Source organism: Lissotriton vulgaris, chromosome 7 (assembly GCF_964263255.1).
Source record: "Lissotriton vulgaris chromosome 7, aLisVul1.2, whole genome shotgun sequence".
NCBI lineage: Eukaryota > Metazoa > Chordata > Amphibia > Caudata > Salamandridae > Lissotriton > Lissotriton vulgaris.
In genome coordinates this window covers 2,588,653-2,611,422 of record NC_141695.1, presented here as the reverse complement: position 1 = coordinate 2,611,422, position 22,770 = coordinate 2,588,653, and the positions used below count along the sequence as shown (strand labels likewise).

General features: G+C 47.7%; 1 protein-coding gene across 1 annotated transcript in view; it reads left to right on the top strand.

The window, feature by feature from the left end:
• LOC147700478 (putative cation-transporting ATPase 13A4) overlaps window positions 1–22,770 on the top strand; it is a 965,394-nt gene that overhangs the window by 892,154 nt on the left and 50,470 nt on the right. The gene's annotated exons all lie outside the window — the stretch shown is intronic.

Below are 22,770 nucleotides of genomic sequence, written 5' to 3'. Positions count from 1 at the left end.
TACTCACCCAGAGGGTCTCAAGGCGCTTAAGGGAGAGGGGTTCGCTACTGATCAAACAGCCAGGTTTTGAGTTGCTTTCTGGGGGAGAGGTGGTTCTGTGAAAGGCGGAGGTGGGTGGGCAGGGAGTTCCAGGTCTTGGCCTCTAAGTAGGAGAAGGATCTTCCTCCCATGGTGGCTCTTCGGATGCGTGGAATCGCGGCGAGGGATTGGTTGGACGATCGTAGTTGGCGGGTGGGGGTGTAGAAGGTCAGGCGAGTGTTGAGGTATTTGGGTCCTAGGTCGTGGATGGCTTTGTGTGCGTGGGTGAGGAGACGGAACGTGATTCTTTTGTTGACGGGGAGCCAGTGCAGGTCTCTTAGGTGACCGGATATGTGGCTGTGGCGAGGTATATCTAGGATGAGCCGAGCTGAGGCGTTCTGAATGCATTGAAGTCTTTTCTGCAGTTTGGCTGTGGTTCCGGCATAGAGGGTGTTTCTGTAGTCCAGTCAGCTGGTGACGAGTGCTTGGGTGACCGACTTCCTTGTTTCGGTGGGGATCCATCGGAAGATCTTACGGAGCATGCGTAGGATGTTGAAACATGATGAAGAGACGGCATTGACCTGTCTGGTCATTGGGAGGGAGGAGTCTAGGATGAATCCCATGTTGCGAGCATGGTCCGTTGGTTTGGGTGCGTTGCCTAGGGCCGGGGGCCACCATGAGTTTGCCCCAGGCAGAGAGGGATGATCCTAGGATGAGGACTTCCGTCTTGTCAGAGTTCAGTTTCAGGCGACTGTTCTTCATCCACTCGGCTATGTCTTTTATCCCTTCATGTAGGTTGGATTTGGCGGTGGTTGTGTCTTTGGTGAGGGAGAGGATCAGCTGGGTGTCGTCTGCGTAAGAGATGATGTTGAGGTTGTGTTGGCGTGCGATGGATGCGAGAGGACACATGTAGACGTTGAAGAGGGTGGGGCTGAGCGATGATCCTTGTGGAACGCCGCATATGACTTCGGTGGCCTCTGATCTGAAAGGGGGGAGGCGGACTCTCTGTGTTCTTCCGGCGAGGAACGAGATGATCCAATCCAATGCTTTGTCTTGCATCCCGACGTCCCTGAGGCGTGGTACAAGTGTGCGGCGGCAGACCGCGTCGAACGCTGCAGAGAGGTCCAGGAGGATGAGGGCCGCTGTTTCCCCGTTGTCGGGCAGTGTTTGGATGTCGTCTGTGGCTGCGATAAGGGCGGTCTCGGTGCTGTGGTTGGCTCGAAAGCCGGATTGTGACGGGTCGAGGGAACTGTTAGACTCAAGGAAGGCGGCGAGTTGACTGTTGACGGTCTTCTCGATGACTTTGGCGGGAAACGGGAGGAGCGAGATGGGGCGGTAGTTCTTAAGTTCGGTGGGGTCAGCTTTAGTTTTCTTCAGGAGGGTGCTGAGCTCGGCATGTTTCCAGCTTTCTGGGAAGGTAGCGGTGTTGAAGGAGCAATTGATGTTGTCCCAGAGTTGGGGTGCTATGACGGAGTCGGCCTTGTTGAAGATGTGATCGGGGCATGGGTCAGTTGGCGACCCGGAGTGGATGGAGTTCATCAAGCGGATGGTGTCTTCGGTGCTGATCGGGGTCCAGGCACCGAGGATGGTGGTGGGGGGCTTCGGTGCAGTGGTGAGGGGAGTGGGCTGGTCGCCGAAGCTGTTGTGTATGTCTACGATCTTGCTGTGGAAGAACGAGGCTAGAGAGTCGCAGAGGTCTTGAGAGGGAGTGATGTTGTTGTTGCCGGAGTTGGGATTGGTGAGTTCTTTGACGATGTTGAAGAGTTCCTTGCTGTTGTGTGCGTTGTTGTTAGTCGATCCTTGAATGCTGATTTCTTGGTGGTGCGGATTACCTGGTGGTGTTTGCGGGTGGCGTTCTTGAGGGCGGTCATGTTGTCTGTGGTTGGGTTTCTTCGCCAGGCTTTCTCGAGGGTGCGGCAGTTCTTTTTGGAGTTTTTGAGGTTGTCGTTGAACAAGGAGGCTTTTTTGCTTCCAGGCCTGTTGGGATGGTTTTTCAAGGGTGCTAGTTCGTTAGCGCTGTGGGGGATCCACTGTGTGAGATTGATGGCTGCTTGATATGGGTCTTTTGATGTGGCGGGAGGGTTTTGGTTCAGAGATATGGTGAGCTGGTCGGTGGTAATTTTGTTCCAGCTTCTGCGGGGAACTTGTTGTGGGTGGTGGTGAATTGTGGTCTTTCTGAAGCTAAGGTGGACGCAGCTGTGGTCTGTCCAGTGGAGTCTCATGACGTGATTGAAGGAGATGTGCTTGCTGGAGGAGAAGATTGGGTCGAGCATGTGTCCGGCGTAGTGGGTGGGGGTGTTCAGCAGTTGTTTGAGTCCGTGATTGGCGAGGTTATCCAGCAGGGTGGTGGTGTTGTTGTCGTTGTTATTTTCCAGGTGGAAGTTGAGGTCCCCTAGGAGAATGTAGTCATCGGAAGGGAAGGTGTGTGGGCTGACAAAGTCTGCAATGGCTTCGCTGAATTGTGTGCGGGGTCCCGGAGGTCTGTACATGAGGGTGCATCTGAGTGTGGTCTTGGGGTCGGTGTGTATCTGGTAGTGAAGGTTTTCGGCGGCAGCGAGGGTGTCGTCAGGGCTGGTCGTGATGAGGATGGTGTTCTTGTGGATGATGGCGATGCCTCCTCCTGTTTGGTTGATGCGGTCCCTTCGGATGATCTTGTAACTGTCCGGGATGGCTATGGCGATGTCGGGCGCTGATGAGGTTTTCATCCAGGTTTCCGTGAGAAAGGCGATGTCCGGCGAAGTGGTGTCGAGTAGGTTCCATAGTTCAATGGCGTGTCTGTGGACCGAGCGGGTGTTGAGCAGGATGCACTGCAGGTGGTTGTTGTTGGAGCTCAGTTGGGCATTTGTGCTTGTAGAGTGGGACTTGATGCTGCAGAACTTGCAGGATTGACAGGTGAAGGGTCCATGGGTACGTCCTGGGGCGGCTCGGTGGCAGTTGTGGAGGCGGCTGGTGTTGAGTGCAGTGAGGGTTGCGGGGCGTCGTAAGTTCGGCAGGGAGGGGGAAGGCCTCTGCGGGAGCCAGGGGGTCTGGTGCTGGGCGCGGACCAGGTGCGGACGGGCGTAGACGGGCTTACCTTTGGCGCGCCTTCGGCGCGCATAGGGCGTTTTCGCTGCACGTATGCGTCTCTGCCTTAAGTGGAGAGCGGAGGGGGGCGGAGCGAGGGAGGAGCAGCTGGGAGGCGGGAGCGGGGTGGTGAGTGGGGAGGGGATCGGTCGGCGATGCTGTAGGGAACGGGGGTGGGGCCGCAGGGGAGCAGCGCAGGGAGCGGGGAGCGGGGTGGAGAGACAGGCTGGGACAACAAAATGGCACCAAACAACAACAAAAACAATGCAGGGCGAGATCGGGGGCACAGTCCGGCACAGATACTTAATTAAAGCAGAGTCAATACGATAAAATGCACAATATGGCATAAATACAATGCAGGCGAGATCGGGGGCACAGATACGATACCACAGGAAGCGGGCAGAGTCAATACGATATAAGCACAGGATGCAGGCAATGTCAATGCGATATCAAGACGGCCTGGAGCGGGTGGAGCGACCGGTTCTGACCAGGTCAGGACGGTCACAGCTCTTCACCCCCTCGGGTCTTTCCTTATGTTCCAGTGGGAGGGAGGAGTAGCTGGGAGGCGGGAGCGGGGTGGCGAGTGGGGAGGGGATCTGTCGGCGATGCTGTAGGGAATGGGGGTGGGGCCGCAGGGGAGCAGCGGCAGGGAGCGGGGAGCGGGGTGGAGAGACGGGCTGGGACAACAAAATGGCACCAAACAACAACAAAAACAATGCAGGACGAGATCGGGGCCACAGTCTGGCACAGATACTTAATTAAAGCAAGGTCAATACGATAAAATGCACAATCTGGCACAAATACGATACAGGCGAGATCGGGGGCACAGATACGATACCACAGGAAGCGGGCAGAGTCAATACGATATCAGCACAGGGTGCAGGCAGTGTCAATGCAATATCAGGACGGCCTGGAGCGGGTGGAGCGACCAGGTAGCTAACACTGAGTGGAAATTCAGGGGGCTGCTAGGTGGGAGCTACCACCCAGTGGAAATCCAGGGGACTGCTAGAGGGGAGCTACCATCCTGTGGAAATCCAGGGATCTGGTAGAGGGGAGCAACCACCCAGTGGAATTCCGGGGGTCTGGTAGAGGGGAGCTACCACCCAGTGGAAATCCAGGGGTCTGGTAGCGGGGAGGTAGAGGGGAGCTACCACCCAGTGAAAATCCAGGGGTCTGGTAGAGGGGAGCTACTACCCAGTGGAATTCCAGGGGTCTGGTACAGGGGAAATCCAGGGGACTGCTATGTGGGAGCTACTGCCCAAAACTAAGTAGTCTTCATATTTTCTGCTTATGTTTACCCCACTGCATTTCATGTTTGTGTGTGTATACCTTTTAAGATTTGAAGCATTATAGTCTGATACATTAGAGGTTATTCATTCATATATATGTAGTCGCATGCTCTATAATATTTTAGAGAATTAAGGTAAGGTGCAATAATCACGTCCTTCATAGAAGTCAAATTACTTTTGATAAACAAAACTTCATCCGGCTTCCAATTCTTGAGCTAATTCGGTCCTTACCACCTATCAGGGTCCGCACTTGACTCTAAGGGTGAAATGGCTAACACACTCCTGAATACCCACTGGATATACAACGAGTATTAACAACTTGTATGTTCTCTTGTGATTCACTCATATTTATGTTCCCAATTTTTTTTCCCACTCTATTTATTTTATATGATCAACAACAAGTACCGTCTTCATCCATGTTTTATGGGTATACATTGTGAGAAGTTGGCCCGATATGCAACGTTCGCTATTCTAGCGACCGCTATGTATCGTTCCAACGACCCTTATGGTGTTTGGTTGTAAGTCAACCTATAGACCAGCTATCCTAGTAGCGTGGATACGAGCAGTCTAAGGCTAAAGACTCGAGAGGGCGCGTTAAGCCAGCTGTTTACCACACATGTACCCCTTGAACACCCAGTGAAAGGACACCACACAAGTGTTATGAAAATAAACAGTATATTTATTAAGAATCACAACAGCCCTGTACTCTTTGTGAGGACAGGGTACTAAGCACAAACCAAATCTCTTTAGCAAATACTTCAAGTGCACAATTAAAACAAGTGTCCGAGGACACGGAAAGTTTAAGGTCTCGGGCGGACCCGATAAGGCAAGTCGGAAGCGAGGGACTCGGGACCCTAGAGTAAAGAGGCTATGCAGGCACCGAAATGCCGAGTTACCTAGCCACGAGGGCTGCGGCTGCACAAGTCTTACAGGCGTCGGGGTCTTCGCTGACGAGCCAGGAGCCGGAAGAAAAGGAGTTGCTGGCCGGCGACCAGTGATGAATAGTTCGTAGAGATCCAAGCCTGGATCAGAGATCGTTGATACCTGAAAGCAGAGGGGACCAAGTTCGTACTACTAGCCAGTAGTCAGAGGGTACCAGGAAGGCACCGGTTGGCCGTCACCTCGACCAGGTGAGTGGGCGACGCTAGGCTCTGCAGTCTCACGGACCAGGAGGCGTTGTCGGCGACCACGGTGGAGCTGCACTTCTGCCAGGGGGGTCTGGAAAACCTGGCCTTTCTCCCCATTTTTATATGGAATTACAACAGACATTATCAGTGGGGCCAGTTTTTGAGTAATCTTGAATGACAGAAGAATTTGCTAGTATTACTAATAGCAGAGACATCCATAGTAATATGGGTTTTCTCTCTCAGTTCTGACAGAAACCTCCTTTCTGCTGTGGGTTTGTCAGGCACCTGACTAGTAACAGTCATTCCCCATTTTGATTTGAGCTTTGAATCTCATTCTGAATCTGTTTCACAATGATAGCACAACCTGTTGTGAAAAGAGTAAACTTAAGGACGCCATTAACGCTGTTGCGTGTTTATCTAGGTTCCTGATCGATACTGTGACCTTATGCCCCTATTCGGCTATAAATCCATTTATTCCCTATATTGGCATAACCGTTCAAGTGCGACTTTCTGAAAAGTCATCTCTGGCCTCACACGAACAGAGCCACATTCCAGCATAGTTCCCTATGCCACTTCCTTTGCGACCAATTAGTGCAATGACAGAGCAGCAGTCACTATCTGATATTCCTAGATTAACACTCCGAGTTCTTCAACAAGATAAAAACTTAGCAAACCTGGAAATCCCCGCTTGCTATGTTTTGATTAGTAATGGAACTCTAATGAGCAACTGATAACTATCACTTCCTAGTGACACCTTTAATTGACGTCTTATGTCCAGCAAACTTGCGTCAAACCCGGCACCTGTCAGGTATAAATATTACCAACGTTGCCTTAAGCAATGCCTGTTGTACGAGCTACTGGAGCCAGCTGCCTGCACGACCCCGTGTTGGTAACTCTAGCACTCTGTCGCTGCAGCCTGCTATCCTGTGGTGGTGAAGCTGCTGATACCATTATCGCCGCTACAGCGCGAACTATGGTGCAGTACGCTTAAGGAGCTGAACAGCCGTCCCTCTGCGAAGACATCCAGCAGATTCCAGCTGCCCGCGGACGCTGTCCCCCCTCCTTCCTCGACGCGCTGAAGAGACCCGCTGCCTTTCTCGTGCAGAGAAATCCAGCCACGGCGTTTCCGGTTTACCCTCGCGGGTGACTGGGATATCGAGAGAGACCCCTGAAGGAGATACCAATCCTCCATCATTCTATTCAGAGGTATGGTGTTGACTAAACCCTTAGATGAGAATTCTTGAAACAAACCTTGGCAAAACCAACTTAACTTAAAGCTACTTACTTACTCCCCTTTCACGTGTTAGGCTTAGGTCAGGCACACTGGGGTAGGCTTAGTTAGAAGCACCAGTTGAGTATGTTAGCCTAATGTATATATGACTGCATATATGTTTTATTACTTTTAAACCATTGTATGGCTAAGAAACCATATCAATGCTTTTACAGTTCTATTTCGCAATACTTATCTTACTGTACGTACTTTTTATAATATCAATTATTGCAATTGTGGCAATACATTTCTCTTGTATGAGAAGAAAGACTGTTCAATAAATGTTAACCTTTATTGACAAACGCCCGTCTCTCTATTCTCTACATACCGTGAAAGTGAACTGCACTAGACTGACTGAGTGAAATACATGTCTATTGTTTCACACGACCCTAGAGATTGACTCTTGATCTGAGGAGCAACGTTGTCATGTTGCACGGTTGTTGGAAATCTGAATCCCTTCTTGTCTGTGCCAAGGAAGCTGATCACTTCCTATGCAGAGAAGAAAGTTTCCAGTGACCTCTGAGCTAGTTGGTAACACAACCAATTAAGTTTAGCATAGTCAGTGGAGGCCTGGAATATCCGCAGTTCCACGTCGATACTACTGTTTATGTTATTCCAATGCGCAGGGCCTAGTGGGAAACTAGGAACTACACTACATGGCGCCCAAACGTTTGGTAAGGCGATAAACTAACGCAAGACTTGTAGAGTAACTCAGTCGTGCATATTTCACACCCCTTTCTCCCGTAAATACTCCAATAGACGTCTGGAGTGGGTGAAAGGTTAAAATCCCCCCGACCTTAGTAGGAAGAGATTCCTATGTAAAGCTCTGGTTTATTCAACGTTGAAGGATACAGTGTTCCAAAATATTGTGCACCTAATCTTTGTCTCCTTGGAGACCTACTCTGCAAACCTCGCATTTTCACAATGCCAGAAAACGGAACCAATGGGGCCGCAGTAGATGCGACTCAGCAAGGTCCCGAATACACAGACCCGGATGCTATTATCATCCGGGTCCACTTAAGAAGATCTATAACATTAAAACTTATAGATAACGGACTGACACCTCAAGGTGGTACAGTAATTTTCGTGATAGAGGCTCACGAGTATCGGCAGACAGAGGTATTCTATTCATGGATAAACTTCCCAGCGGTAAACGCTATAACAAAAGAGTTTCACTATTACAAAATAGAGAAACCTCCGGAAGAGTACGCTCCTTTCGAGGAGATTGAAATTCCACTCAAATTTCAAGAGCACCTGCTCTGGTTTAATGGCGCCCTAAAACACAATGATCACATTACCAGGCTCGGTCCACTAGGTAGACCAGGAGCCACGTGGCCGGTTCTAGCCAGCTACACACCACATCCTGACATTGCAAGAATGTCTAAGGAAGAGCTGTTAGCACAGCTCAAAATACTAATAAAAATACATAGGCAATTAGTCCAATATGTAATGCGGACTGCAACAGTCCGGCCAGCTGTTAATACACCACAGCTGACCCCTCATCAGGGGAATACAAATAAAATTACACCACAGAACATACAGTCAGACCCAGGAGAGCACACCAAGTCCAAAGACAAGGAACCTGCTCAAAATAAGAAATCTCAATTTCAGAAAAAGAAGGTAGCCAGTATTAGAGTAATCAACCATGCCGAGAATACTGAGGACACAGTTGAAAAACGGGGAGTGGGCATTGACAATGTTGGACAGTGCAGCAGAAATCAGTATAGCGCGCAAGATCTTGATGAGTCATCTGGAGACAGTGGACACGAATGAATACATTCAGGTTGAAACTGCCGACGCCAGACTTAGCGAGCCCCATAAAATATACGAAATAACATTGCGTATGGAGGGTGATAAGACTAGGAAAATTAAGGGTCTATTTTGGGAGAAGCTCTCAAAAGGCTATGATATTCTGTTAGCTGAAAAAGATTGGCCCCCGGAGTTTGTCAGGGAGTGCCCTCGTGGCGAAGAAGTGATTATGCCTGCCTTCTCGAATCACATTCTGATTCACAAAAAATATACCTATGCAAGGAAATGGGCAGTAGCCCAGGCACCTGCATTATATAAAAATCATGTAGGATGGGAATGAGGATTCAACGCCTCACAAAATCCAACTAAAAAGTGAACCAACTGCCCAACGGCAGTATCCCATAAAGCAAGAAGCTAAAAAACAGGTCAGGGAGATCTTAGATCAACTTGAGTACCAGGGGGTGATTGAAACATGCACCTCTCAAATGAACAATCCTTTGTTTCCTGTCTCCAAGCCAGACAATTCATATCGTCTAGTTTTGGACTACAGACACCTTAATACATGTTGCAAAACCTTTGCAGTACAAAACTCGCATAGTGCAGCCCTAATGAATAACATAGTTAGGAAAAAATATAAAACGACATTAGACATTTCTAATGGTTTCTTTTGTCAAAACATTGCACCAGAAAGCAGATATTTGACCGCTTTCTCCGCATTTGGGTCGCAGAAAAAATTCTGTCGACTCCCACAGGGGTTCAAGAACAGCCCAGGACTATTCTCAGCTAGGGAAACAGAGTTACTTCAAATCTATGATGATGAAGCATTATCTTACGTAGATGATATTTATCTCACAGACGACGACTTGGATACTCACTTGAAAAGAGTGAACACCATTATACTTGGGTTCGCAGCAGAGGGTTACAAATGCAACTTTAAAAAGTCCCGAATTGCCCATCTGACAGTACTGTTCTTAGGGTACGAATTATCAAGTGAAGGGAAAAGCCTAGCGGACAACTTCTTAGAGAAGTGCGCTGTACTCCAAGCTCCAAAAACGCTGAAGAATTTACAATCCATTCTAGGTTTTCTGAATTTCGGAAGAACATACATTCTAAATTACGCAGAGAGGGTTAAACCTTTCTACGAACTAATTAAACCTGATTTTAAACAAATCAACTGGACTCAAAAACACACAGAAATTTTGAGATCACTGCAAACAGACATGTTAGCAAAAACAAAATTAGATACACGTGACAACACACGTGATCTTGTAATCCGAGTCATCCCAGGAAGATGCGGATTCACGTACCTGACCTCTAATGAGGGAGAAAAGGTACCTATTTCAATTAAATCTCACTTGTGCACACAAGCAGAAAAAGCATTCAGTCACACAGAAAGAACTGTGAACGCAGTGCAAATCGCATTAGCAAATGAAAGAGAACTAGCACACGGCAGACGGATTAATATCCTTACAGCGGAATCCGCCTTCGAGGCGCTATTCAGCCCAGTAAACCTGCCTACAGTGTCACTGGATCCAAAGTGGATACAGTGCATAGATTCTCTAGGAGCGGAAGATGTGAAATACTATTTCGCCCCGCAATTTGAAGAAATGAATGATTTAGAATATGAAGAAGAATATCCTCTGCCAATCGAAATTCTGCCTCTCCCACTATATGCCTGTATAATCTATACAGATAGCTCTGTACAGCATTTCAACGTAGAGAGAAAATCCTACGATGCAGCATGTGCGATTATTAAATGTCGTTGGCTGTGCAGTAAAATTAGACCGAAAGTAACAAAAACTGAATCTGTAAGAAACTGTTCGGTTCAGAGAACTGAAATCAGATCTTTAAAGATGGCGCTCGAAAATGCAGAACGTGAATTCCCGACACTTATAGTGTGCGATTCTCATTTTTGCGTCAACTCTTACAACAACAAACTGCAGAGTTGGATTGAAAACAACTACAAAGATGACACAGGTGCCACAATAAAGCATAAATTGCTCTGGAACGAGGTAGCTCTTTTAAGTAAAGAACTACAAAAGACTCACGTGATTCACGCACAGAGTCTTCGACGTGATGGCGTTCACGTTGCAGGGAATTCATTGGCTAATACAGTCAAAGCGGAAGCAACTAAACCGGCTTCCGTAGCCACAAAAAAGCGTACAGATAAATACATTGACGGGGAAACCATGCTGGCAGTAAAAACGACCGTAAAAGGCGACTGTGCAGCACTACCCGTAAACTATCCACTCAATTATGCATACATAATCGATGCAAACTCCGTTCCTTTTGCTCGAATCCCTGGAGTGGGGGACAGAGTAATTCCAAACAGGAACAGGAGAATATTTTTAATAGCAGACGCACATATGGGTTTGGGTCCTAGGCACAGAGAGATCAAGGAATCACTGACTGAATTACAATCAGTATTCTGGTGGCCGGGAATGAGTGTAGAACACCAAATATATGCAAACAACTGTGAAAACTGTAATAGGGATCGCAGTAAGGAACCATGCTACCGGCTACTCGTCAGAAAGAGCGTAACGCTGCCTACACCCCACCCTGCGTCCTATTAACAGTTAAGGCTAAAAGCACTTAAAAAAATGAGGCCACCAGCGCTCGGCTGACGCTAGAACGGTTATAAAAGATTTGCGAGTCTTTATCGGCACATACGCAATTACCACGTTCCATTCTGACCAGGGTCCTGCTTTTAGCTCTCGAGCTTATAAGGAGGCCATGGCTAGCATGGGAATTGGGTTGCGGTATTCTTGTCCGTCATACCCCTGAAGGGAATAGTGTGGTAGAAAGAAAAAACCGTGACATAAAGCAATCTATAACAGCGAAGGTATTAGGTTCAGGCGCTGGGTGGGTCAAACATTTAATAAGTGTCCAGACTAGTCTTAACAACATGCCAAGAAATTCTCTAAAAGGTTTCAGCCCATACGAACTATTGTTCGGAATTAGAATGCGAGTTCAGGACCTCGATAGTCAGATGTCAGTGGTACAAGAAGAAACAACGCACTTTGATGTAAAGGATCGTTTGGCTGTTTTACAGGAACTGAATGAAACAAGAAAATCATTAAGCAACAGAAAGTTAAAGCAACAGCCAAGTACCACTGACGAGGCACCACCCGCAACAGCCCCAGCAAGGCCTGTCTGGATTCCAAAGATTGGGGATCTAGTCAGAGAAAAGATTGCGGTGAAGGAGGAATTTGGGCCTTCTTACAGAAAAGCAGTACCTGTCTTAGCAGTCACCGGAACAAGATCAGTTGTGCTACCGCCCCTTGCTGGTAAAAAGGAGAACAGAGTCGTGTCTATCGATCTGGTAAAACCACAAGCATGTGGCCTATAATCAACAGTAGGCCCAGTGGACTCCCAAGAAACAACAGAATACCCAAACTTGCAACAATCCAAGAGGTTCAAACTGAAAGACTCATCACATTCGATCAGCCTGCAGTGCACAATGAAGGACTATGCAATAATGCCATGGAACTCGTGCCTCTTGAGACACAGATTGAAACAGTTCGTCAAGAAACAACACCAGTCTACAATGATGTGGCATCAGAAAGTGCTACCGAGAGACAGATTGAAAGAACAATCCCAACAATTGACAGAACTGCCTCTGGTTATTTCATCAACTTCGACAACTTCTCTGAAGATCAAAACGACCCCGAAGTGATGCCAGAAACAAAAAAGTATTCTAAAGAAAATACAACAGGACTCCTTCAACAAATCAAAGAACTATATCTGGATTCACCGTTGATTGAGCATTGGATTATCTCAGGGGTATTCATACTCCTACTATGCCTAATTTTAGTTTTAATTTTAGGGAAGTTCATTACAATTGAATGGACACAGCAAGTCAGAACATCAACCTAGTCCTGAAACCACACAGATCATCCCACGTGAAGAAAAGAGAACTGTCAACAGTAAATGTCACAGCAATTCCAATACCTGGTGGGGTAGTATGGGAGAAAACAGACTATGAGATCTATGGTCCGGTCGAAATCCTGAAGTATCCTCATCAACTGAAGGTTTCCTTAAGTGACTTTGTAAAACCTAGTACATTCTCTGATGATTGGGACTTTAATAGTATTAATGACATGATGTCTGATTTAGTAATGTCAGCTAGATTCACAGATCATGATTATTTACAAGGTTCATCTAGTTATGAGCAGTTATTCTGTTACACCTACTATGGGGATCATTACTTGCATAAATCTGCACAGCCTGGAAATGTTTTTATGTATAATCAATGGGAACATTGTTCTACACCACCTAAAAGCAGTTCTAAAGCATTTTTTGAGAAATTCAAATACTTCTCAGGGTTTAACACCAGTGATGCAGAAACGTTTTATTATAAACTGTTAGAAAAAACAGGAATGAAAACAATGCTGACAAATTCTAAATTGATATATTCAGAAGCATTTTATGACAAAATGATGACATTTGGTTTTGATTATTGGAAAAATAATATTGAAACGAAAACAATTTGGGGTACAAAAGATTGGCAGGTGCAAGGCATTGAAGCACTATTTAGAACCTGCATGATACCAGAACAAATGTTGTTTTTAAATGACACAATACACCAAACATCTTGTCTTGGCCTAGATAAGAACAAAGACCTTAAAACACTGTCTATACCAAAGCCAATAGCTGAGAATGCAACCACAGATATTGAGTTAGACGTGTCACAAATTTTACATTTCAACAGAACACATCCTGATTGGAAAAAGTGGTTAATCTGGCCTACAGACACAAATAGCTGTCGAGATAGATTCCTGAATAAAACACAGGGGTTAAAAATGACCAGATTAGACCCTAGATACTCCCAGAGACAACATCCAGGAATAATAACAACATACAGTGTAGGGAAGCTCTGCCTTGAATGGCTAACTACGTCCACACTGGCTGAAATTAAGCAACACTTGTCTTTATTAAAAGATGGTGCTGATTTGCGCGACTTCATTCTTGGACCACGCAAACAGCGTTACAAGCGTTTCATAGCGACCAGCATCTATGCTGCTTACAACGAGGCTTGGAAAGTAAAGCAAATTGAAACTGCTGAAAAAATACGAGAAATTGATCGTATTAATTTGGAGAAATCACTTTCTGTGGTAGACAATGGGTTAATGACTCTGTCTTCCAGAATATATTCTTTGGACAATATTGTATCCTCTGCCTTTGATGTGATAGACAGAGATTTGCTAATGTTACAACATGGCCAATCTCAATTACGCTCTATTATAGAATTAGGCTGGACGCTGCAAAATCTTCATTTAGGCTATGTGCCTTGGCGTTTAATCAACACAACGTCATTATTTTCCAGTTTTAACCTTACTGATAAACAGATCAGTTTGGCACAGAAAGGAGCAGACTATACAATCCTGAGCATCGAAAAACTCGAGAGATTACCATTGACAATGTCAGAGAGTCCTGTCATTGAATGGATAATACACGGAATTATCACAATTCCGATAACAACTTTCCAGTTTAAAAAGTGCCTTGAGTACATACCTGCTGGCCAGTATGAACAATTGGGTAAAGGATATGTAAAATCCGAATGGAAATTACCATACACTCATTCTTGCTATAGTGACAGTGACAAAAATGTATTTCTTAGTGGTAACAACTGTAAACACTCACTAAGCGGTATACTTTTGTGTCAGGGTATTAATTTACACGGAGCATGTGATGGAAATTCAAACAACCTTTCATGCCACCAGCTAGTCACACCTGCAACTCAGATAGAGCCCTTCTTTATGCAACTCGTGAACGGGAGTTACATTCTTAGAACGGATCACAGATGTTGTGGCCTCACACCAGGGAAAAGTTATCTAATAGAAGTAACGTCCATGGTCAAATGTTATATGGAAGCATTGTTCCCGAGTGGGCCTCCAGACATAGTGACTCCCATCTGGCCTCGTCTGAATCTCTATTCTATACGAATTGATACATTAAGCAAAATGAAATCTGTACTTTTACAGACAACAGTGCCTATAACGTCATCTAAAGAGACGTATGATCTTCTAGTCGCAAGGACGGCTACTGAGGTTCATGACCTTTTATCAACAAATTGCCCTGTGCATTTCGTATAAATGTTCAGCCAACTGCTTAACATGTCTAGTGCAACAAGCATCCCAGGCATATTTAAGACAGTCTTTACGGGACTGCTAACACCCTTCTAGGCAATTTTGGGAATCTTTCCTAATTTTGTGCACTCCATTTTTGGCGGCATACCATTATTTTTGGGACTCGTCGCAGGGATTCTATTTTTGACCCTCCTGCTTCGTTATGGCAAGCCTCGGCTCAGACATAGCTCCCATGGGAATGGAAGAGACAATCCTAGCAATGCGCTACCGGGACAGGATAACTAACGTCCTTGGATTGGCCAGGCTGAGAGATCTAAACATGACCTGGTTCCTTTCATTCAGACCGATATGGCAAAATTGCATTTTACCTGTGCTACGGTGTATGCTTTGCGGCGATGAATGCGTGTTGGACATCTGTCTTTCACTTCCATCAGCAGTACCAATGGACGTCGATACTTTGCTCAGTCCAATAACGGCTCACGCATTGTGTTGTCCCCAGCGGCTACCAATCCTGATGACGGCATTCGTGGAGACTCCTGTACTACAACCAAGTGGTAACAGTGGAGCAAGTGACAAAAGCAACATCATCCAGGTACAACGTTCTGTGAGCATTGCTGGTCCTGCCTTCGATGACAGCAATCATTCTCACACCTGCCAAGTTACAGCGCTATCTAATTTGGTTGAACTATCACCTGATTTTGTAGACCAATTCTTTGAGAGCCTGTCTGATACGATGTTCTCACCCATACAGAAACAATAACTTTTGGAAAGCTTTCCGACACACAGCGTTCCCATGAACTCTGAATTCGGCCTTCAGTTTTGATCAACAAAAACTGCCAAGAGCTGTGGAAATCTATTTTTCCCCGTTCAAGCAATAATTCTTTGAATTGGACAATTTTTCTAATATTGACCTTTTTTTGGCACGAACAATTCTTTGCTTAACGTAAAAACTATTCTTAGAGAACAGAAGCTTCACACTTCTATTTCTAAAACACATCTAGAGACATAACAACATTACACCAGCCTCTAGCACACATGTTATTACATTGCATTTTTATGTGATGATTTATCTCGCTTTTCTTCTGTCAGAGATACTTCATGTGTAATTCTTTTTGCATAATCGTTCATTAATTTCATATGCAATAATTTTTTGAATGATTACTATGCTTTAAAAAACGTACAGTACCTAAATTCATGTATTACAAGTACGCCTATTTCGAATGCATTTATGTATTTTGGGGTGGGCAATGTTACACATGCATCTAATTGCTTAGTTTTAGTAATTTTGATGGACATTAACCCGTGGAGTGGGTGTTGCGTGTTTATCTAGGTTCCTGATCGATACTGTGACCTTATGCCCCTATTCGGCTATAAATCCATTTGTTCCCTATATTGGCATAACCGTTCAAGTGCGACTTTCTGAAAAGTCATCTCTGGCCTCACACGAACAGAGCCACATTCCAGCATAGTTCCCTCTGCCACTTCCTTTGCGACCAATTAGTGCAATGACAGAGCAGTAGTCACTATCTGATATTCCTAGATAACACTCCGAGTTCTTCAACAAGATAAAAACTTAGCAAACCTGGAAATCCCCGCTTGCTATGTTTTGATTAGTAATGGAACTCTAATGAGCAACTGATAACTATCACTTCCTAGTGACATCTTTAATTGACGTCTTATGTCCAGCAAACTTGCGTCAAACCCGGCACCTGTCAGGTATAAATATTACCAACGTTGCCTTAAGCAATGCCTGTTGTACGAACTACTGGAGCCAGCTGCCTGCACGACCCCGTGTTGGTAACTCTAGCACTCTGTCGCTGCAGCCTGCTATCCTGTGGTGGTGAAGCTGCTGATACCATTATCGCCGCTACAGCGCGAACTATGGTGCAGTACGCTTAAGGAGCTGAACAGCCGTCCCTCTGCGAAGACATCCAGCAGATTCCAGCTGCCCGCGGACGCTGTCCCCCCTCCTTCCTCGACGCGCTGAAGAGACCCGCTGCCTTTCTCGTGCAGAGAAATCCAGCCACGGCGTTTCTGGTTTACCCTCGCGGGTGACTGGGATATCGAGAGAGACCCCTGAAGGAGATACCAATCCTCCATCATTCTATTCAGAGGTATGGTGTTGACTAAACCCTTAGATGAGAATTCTTGAAACAAACCTTGGCAAAACCAACTTAACTTAAAGCTGCTTACTTACTCCCCTTTCACGTGTTAGGCTTAGGTCAGGCACACTGGGGTAGGCTTAGTTAGAAGCACCAGTTGAGTATGTTAGCCTAATGTATATATGACTGTATATATGTTTTATTACTTTTAAACCATTGTATGGCTAAGAAACCATATCAATGCTTTTACAGTTCTATTTCGCAATACTTATCTTACTGTACGTACTTTTTATAATAACAATTATTGCAATTGTGGCAATACATTTCTCTTGTACGAGAAGAAAGACTGTTCAATAAATGTTAACCCTTTATTGACAAACGCCCGTCTCTCTATTCTCTACATACCGTGAAAGTAAACTGCACTAGACTGACTGAGTGAAATCTATGTCTATTGTTTCACACGACCCTAGAGATTGACTCTTGATCTGAGGAGCAAAGTTGTCATGTTGCACGGTTGTTGGAAAGCTGAATCCCTTCTTGTCTGTGCCAAGGAAGCTGATCACTTCCTATGCAGAGAAGAAAGTTTCCAGTGACCTCTGAGCTAGTTGGTAACACAACCCAATTAAGTTTAGCATAGTCAGTGGAGGCCTGGAATATCCGCAGTTCCACGTCGATACTACTGTTTATGTTATTCCAATGCGCAGGGCCTAGTGGGAAACTATGAACTACACTACAACGCAACACCTCACAGTAAGGAACATCCCTGAGGTGATGGGTGCAGTCACTTTTGTTGTAAATGCACTTAGGCTGCAAACCCCTTTGAAATATTTGGCTCACGGGTGGAGTTTTATCCTCCAGATCTAATCACTAGTCACTTTCATACAAATAAAGCTGCTCCTCTTCCTGCAGAATATGAAACTCCCAAGTCCTAGAAATTCTGATGAGATATCAGGCATGGGTTGGTGGACAGTTACCACATGTAGGGAGGAAGGTCAGACTGGATCCCTTAAGTAATCCAGGGGCTGCCTGGCCAGTGTTGACTGGTTTATCTCTGCAGCTAGATGTAGCTGAATGCTCCGGAATTAGGACAGTTACTAAATTAGTAAGTAGAAAAATAGAGACAATGTTAACAGTATTTGTTACTCCCATCATCAACAGGAGCATTGGTGCCGGGTCCAACTCAACACATGGATCCTGCAGGGTAGGGCAATTAGTCGACTGACTAATAACCAATACTGGGAAAACTCCCATAAAACGAGACATGATTCCATTTCGGATTACTTTTGGCTTATTTAATTGTTCTTTGAATGTATACTTTAATGTTATAAAAATTGTTTTATGTTGAATTGTATTGCATTTTTAGATAACAGTGCATTTATGGCGCATTAGATAGAGCCGAAATAAAGATTTTGGATTTGGATGTGGATTTGGATTTGGATGTGGATTTGGATTTGGATTTGGATGTGGATTTGGATTTGGATTTGGATGTGGATTTGGATTTGGCTTTGGATGTGGATTTGGGTGTGGATTTGGATTTGGATGTGGATTTGGATGTGGATTTGGATTTGGATTTGGCTTTGGATTTGGATTTGGATTTGGAATTGGATTTGGATTTGGATGTGGATTTGGATTTGGATTTGGATGTGGATTTGGATTTGGATTTGGATTTGGATTTTGGATTTGGATGTGGATTTGGAGTTGGATTTGGAGTTGGATTTGGCTTTGAATTTGGATTGCTATCAAAATCAATGGGTGGGAAGCAGTCTATCCTTATCCGTTAATTCAAGACAAACACAGAATCCTGCCTATGTACCACCTGTAGAAGAGTCCACTACAGGAGGATCAATTGTTGGGAATATTTAAGTTACTGCGCATGGCACACTTTCTTTGGCGATGCTATTGAGTGTGTTAAAACAAATACAAAACAAGCATTTAGCCACATTGGTTGTTGATTTCGGGGTGAAATTGATAGGTCATTTCGAAAGGGTCTCTTCGATAGTTCTTAATAATGTTCAAGCTAAAGCAGCAGCCTTGGCAGTGTGCCAGTGTTTGGCTGTTGTTACTCTCCAAGATCACAAATGGGAGCTTTCTTAAATGATTTCAGAAAAACATAACTCTGTAGGCCTGGCTACTTTAGGTTCTGGAGCCACAAAACTGCAATTCAAAACAAAAAACAAGTCTGCAGCTTCTGGTAAGAAAAGACTGCACCGGAAACTAAGAAAAAAAGCAGATATTTAAACCCAAAACCAGGACTGAATCTCCACCACAGCAGAACTCCAGCCTGGGTGGCTACAATTTGAGGGGTGTTGGACAGGCCTCAGGAAGGGCTTGCTCCCTCCCCGCATGACAGAGCCCGGACACCGGCTCTCCAGGTGCTACCCGAAGAACCACCCCAACGACCCACAGAAGCAACCCGCAACCCGTCCCCTACGGGACGCCTGCTCCCGGACATCTCTGTATCACTGGCCCGGGCCACCGTCAGCACCATTGCCTGGCCCAGCCGCCATCTTGGACACTGCACCACGAGGCCGCGTGGCCTCAGCTCGACACCAACCCTGGGCCTGGCCAGGCCCCGACATCCCGGCACCACCATCCACCCAGGAGGTGAACGGACCACTTGGCAGGTCAATGGGAGAGAGGAGTGTCGATGGCTCTCCCCTGCCAGGTGCCGATCGCCCCCAGCCTCCCCGGGCGCTGGCTCCACCCCCCTGCTGGGTGTCTGGACTCCCTCATCCCGGACCTCCCAACCTCCAAGTGTGAGGGTCCGGACATCAAAGGGCACCAGACCTATAACTGGGGCAGCTCCAGAGCAGGAAGGCAGTTGTATCCTGGAGTCGAGAGACACCGTGAAGAACTCATCCTTGACGGACTGCTGGCACTGCCGCAGCCCTGCCTTGTGAACCGTCGTCCTGCCTGCTGGCGCTGCCGCGGCTTTCTGCAACCTTCATCCTCGTTGGGACCTGCTGGCGCTGCCGCGGCCCTTTGCAACCTACATCCTCGTCAGGACCTGCTGGCGCTGCCACGGCCCTTTGCAACCTACATCCTCGTCGGGACCTGCTGGCGCTGCCGCGGCCCGTTGCAACCTACATCCTCATCGGGACCTGCTGGCGCTGCTGCGGCCCTTTGCAACCCACATCCGCATCGGGACCTGCTGGCGCTGCCGCGGCCTGACCTTCTAGAACTCCGAGCTCGAGGATTGTGAGCTACCCATCACCCCACCTCAATACCAGATTGGTACCAAGACTGTCCCGCTACCCCTTTTCCCTTCCAGAGACTAGAATTGAGAGGACCCTTGTGTCCTGTTCTCGCTGTACCGTGATACTTTGCTTCAAGAACTGCATATAAAAAGCGTTAACCTTATCCTTGTGTGGTGTCCATCTGTGGGGGGGAAGTTACTTGTCTGTACGATTGCTGGGGACGGTCCTCCCCGGAGGCCTCTCCCCTTGTCCTCGGCCGACCCTCCAGGTCCCCGTCTAACATTGGTGGCCAGCGGCGCGATCCGAACCGACCCGTAATCGTACAGAGAGTAACTCACCCCACGACTCAACCACAATGACAACAAAAGAGAGCGGATCCACAGAGAAATTCCAGATGGAGAAACTAGAAGAGTACAACCATTGAGAGCTAAAGCAATTTTGCATGGAACTAGGCATTGCTACCACCGGGCTGAGCACGAAAGAGGACTTCAAACACGCCCTAGAATCTTGGGCAGAAACGGGTGCAGCCGGACCCCGGAACCAAAACCTCGAGGCACCAGAGACAAACACCACTCCGACCGAAGAAAGGAGAGCGGGTCTCTCCCTGGAAGAGATCCAAGAACGAGAGAAAAGCAGACTCCATGAATTAGAGTTGGCACGGCTCCGGTTGGACGGAGAACTGAAACTGGCGGAACAAAACATAAACTTAGAACACTTACGGCTCCGAGAGGAGCGGGAAGAGAAGCAGAGGCAGAGAGAACTCGAAGAGAAAAAACTGGCATACGAACACGAGCGCAAGCTAGCAGAAATAGAAATGCGGAAACAGAACAAAGATCTAGGGGTGCCCGAGCGCCCGCACACCCCGGGCACTACCGAACCAAAGGTCCACATCCCCAAGGATGTCGTCAGAGAATATTATCGGAACGACGACATACAACAGTGGTTCAAGGCCTACGAAATCGCCATGACCTCCCACCGGATTGATCGAAGTGACTGGGGAGCCGGGCTATGGGGGAGGTTCGTCAATGAAGGCCGCGATGCCCTGCTACAGCTCCCGGACCACCAGATGACATCCTATGACCACATGAAGGCCGCCCTCCTCACTCGATATGAACTCACGCCCGAGATGTACCGCCAGAGGTTCCGCGACTGCAAACGGATCCCGGGTACAACTTGGGTAGAATATGTGAACTATTCCAGCCGAGCCTTCGAGGGGTGGATCAAGGGCAGCCACCTAACCACCTACGAGCAACTCTTTAACCTCATTGTGTGGGAGCACCTCTCCAACAATTGCTTCGTCGAGCTCAGGCAGCACCTCCTCAACAGTAAATTGACTGAACCTCGCCAGCTCGCCGCTGAAGCTGACCGATGGGAAAGCACCCGAGTGGCCCGGAGTGGGCCAAGTGAACAAAACAGAACCAACCAAGGTACCCATCGCCCCCGAGGAGGAGGAGGAGGCCAGGGCCGGGCCAGAGATGCCGTCCCGGCAGCTCCCGCCAGCAACACCCCGCCCCCGGCCGGTCGAGGAAACCCCCCGATGCGCCCAGGGTTCCGAGCCAACGTTACTTGCCACCGGTGCCAGCGAAGCGGCCACTATGCCAGTGACCCGAACTGCCCAAAGAACGAGACTCCTGTGCCCCGCCAGGTCGTTGCCGCCGCCCTAGGAGAGGAGCAAACCTCCGAAGAGTATGAAGAGTACGAGCAGGAACAGCCCGAGTGGGAACCTGCCGCCATGGTCCTGGCTTGCCTAGGGGGAAGAGACATGATCCCGCGGGCTCCCCTACCCGCCAACACCAGAAAATACAGCCAGTGGGTGAACATAAATGGGCGCAAGGCCGAAGCCCTGCGCGACACCGGGGCCAGTGTGACGGCAGTCCACTGTCACCTGGTGACCCCGGAACAAATCCTGCCAAACGTTCTTTGCCCCGTCCGATCGGCCGACAATTCAGAGAGCCTGTGTCGGATGGCCTGCGTCCCCTTCGAATGGGGAGGAGTGTCCGGTATGCTAAAAGTGACTGTCCGCGATGATGCCCCAGTGGACTGCCTCCTGGGAAACGACCTCGAGAGTTCCCCGTGGGCGGCCGTTGAAAGAAGAGAGCACCTGGGGATGCTGGGCCTCCCGGACTGGGCGTGCGTAACAACCCGGTCCATGGCCGCCCGCGCCATCCCCAGATCCGAAGAACCCGAATGGCCAGCACCTCCTCCCCCGATCACTCCAGAAGAAGACACCCTCCGTACTGACCCCCCAGAGCAAACCCAAGAAGGGCCCGCTCAGCTCCAAGACCTTCCAGAACTGGCTCAGTGGCGTTAAGAGGGGGGACCCACCCAGGAACAATTCCGGCAGGAGCAAAAGACCTGTCCCTCCCTCGAGGGACTCCGACAGCAAGCCCTTGCCCAGAGTGCGGGAGACACCACAGGGGCCCACTGGATCTATTGGGACAATGACCTACTATAAAGCGAGCAAAGAATCGCAGAGTTGGGAGCCAGTCGGGTGCTGGTGGTGCCCCTCCGCTTCAGAGTCTTCCTTTTGAACTTGGCACACGATGTCCCCCTGGCTGGACACTTGGGGCAAGACAAAACGTATAACCGCCTGGTAACCCACTTTCACTGGCCCAAAATGCGAAATGACGTCTCCAACCACTGCCGGGCCTGCCCCACCTGCCAGGCCAGCGGGAAGAGCGGCCGAAAACTCAAGGCACCCTTGCAACCATTCCCCATCGTCACCACCCCGTTCGAAAGGGTGGGAATAGACATTGTGGGGCCCCTGGACTCCCGAACAGCACAAGGACATCGATTCATCCTGGTCCTGGTGGACCACGCCACCCGCTATCCCGAGGCCATTTCTCTTCGCATCGTAACAGCACCA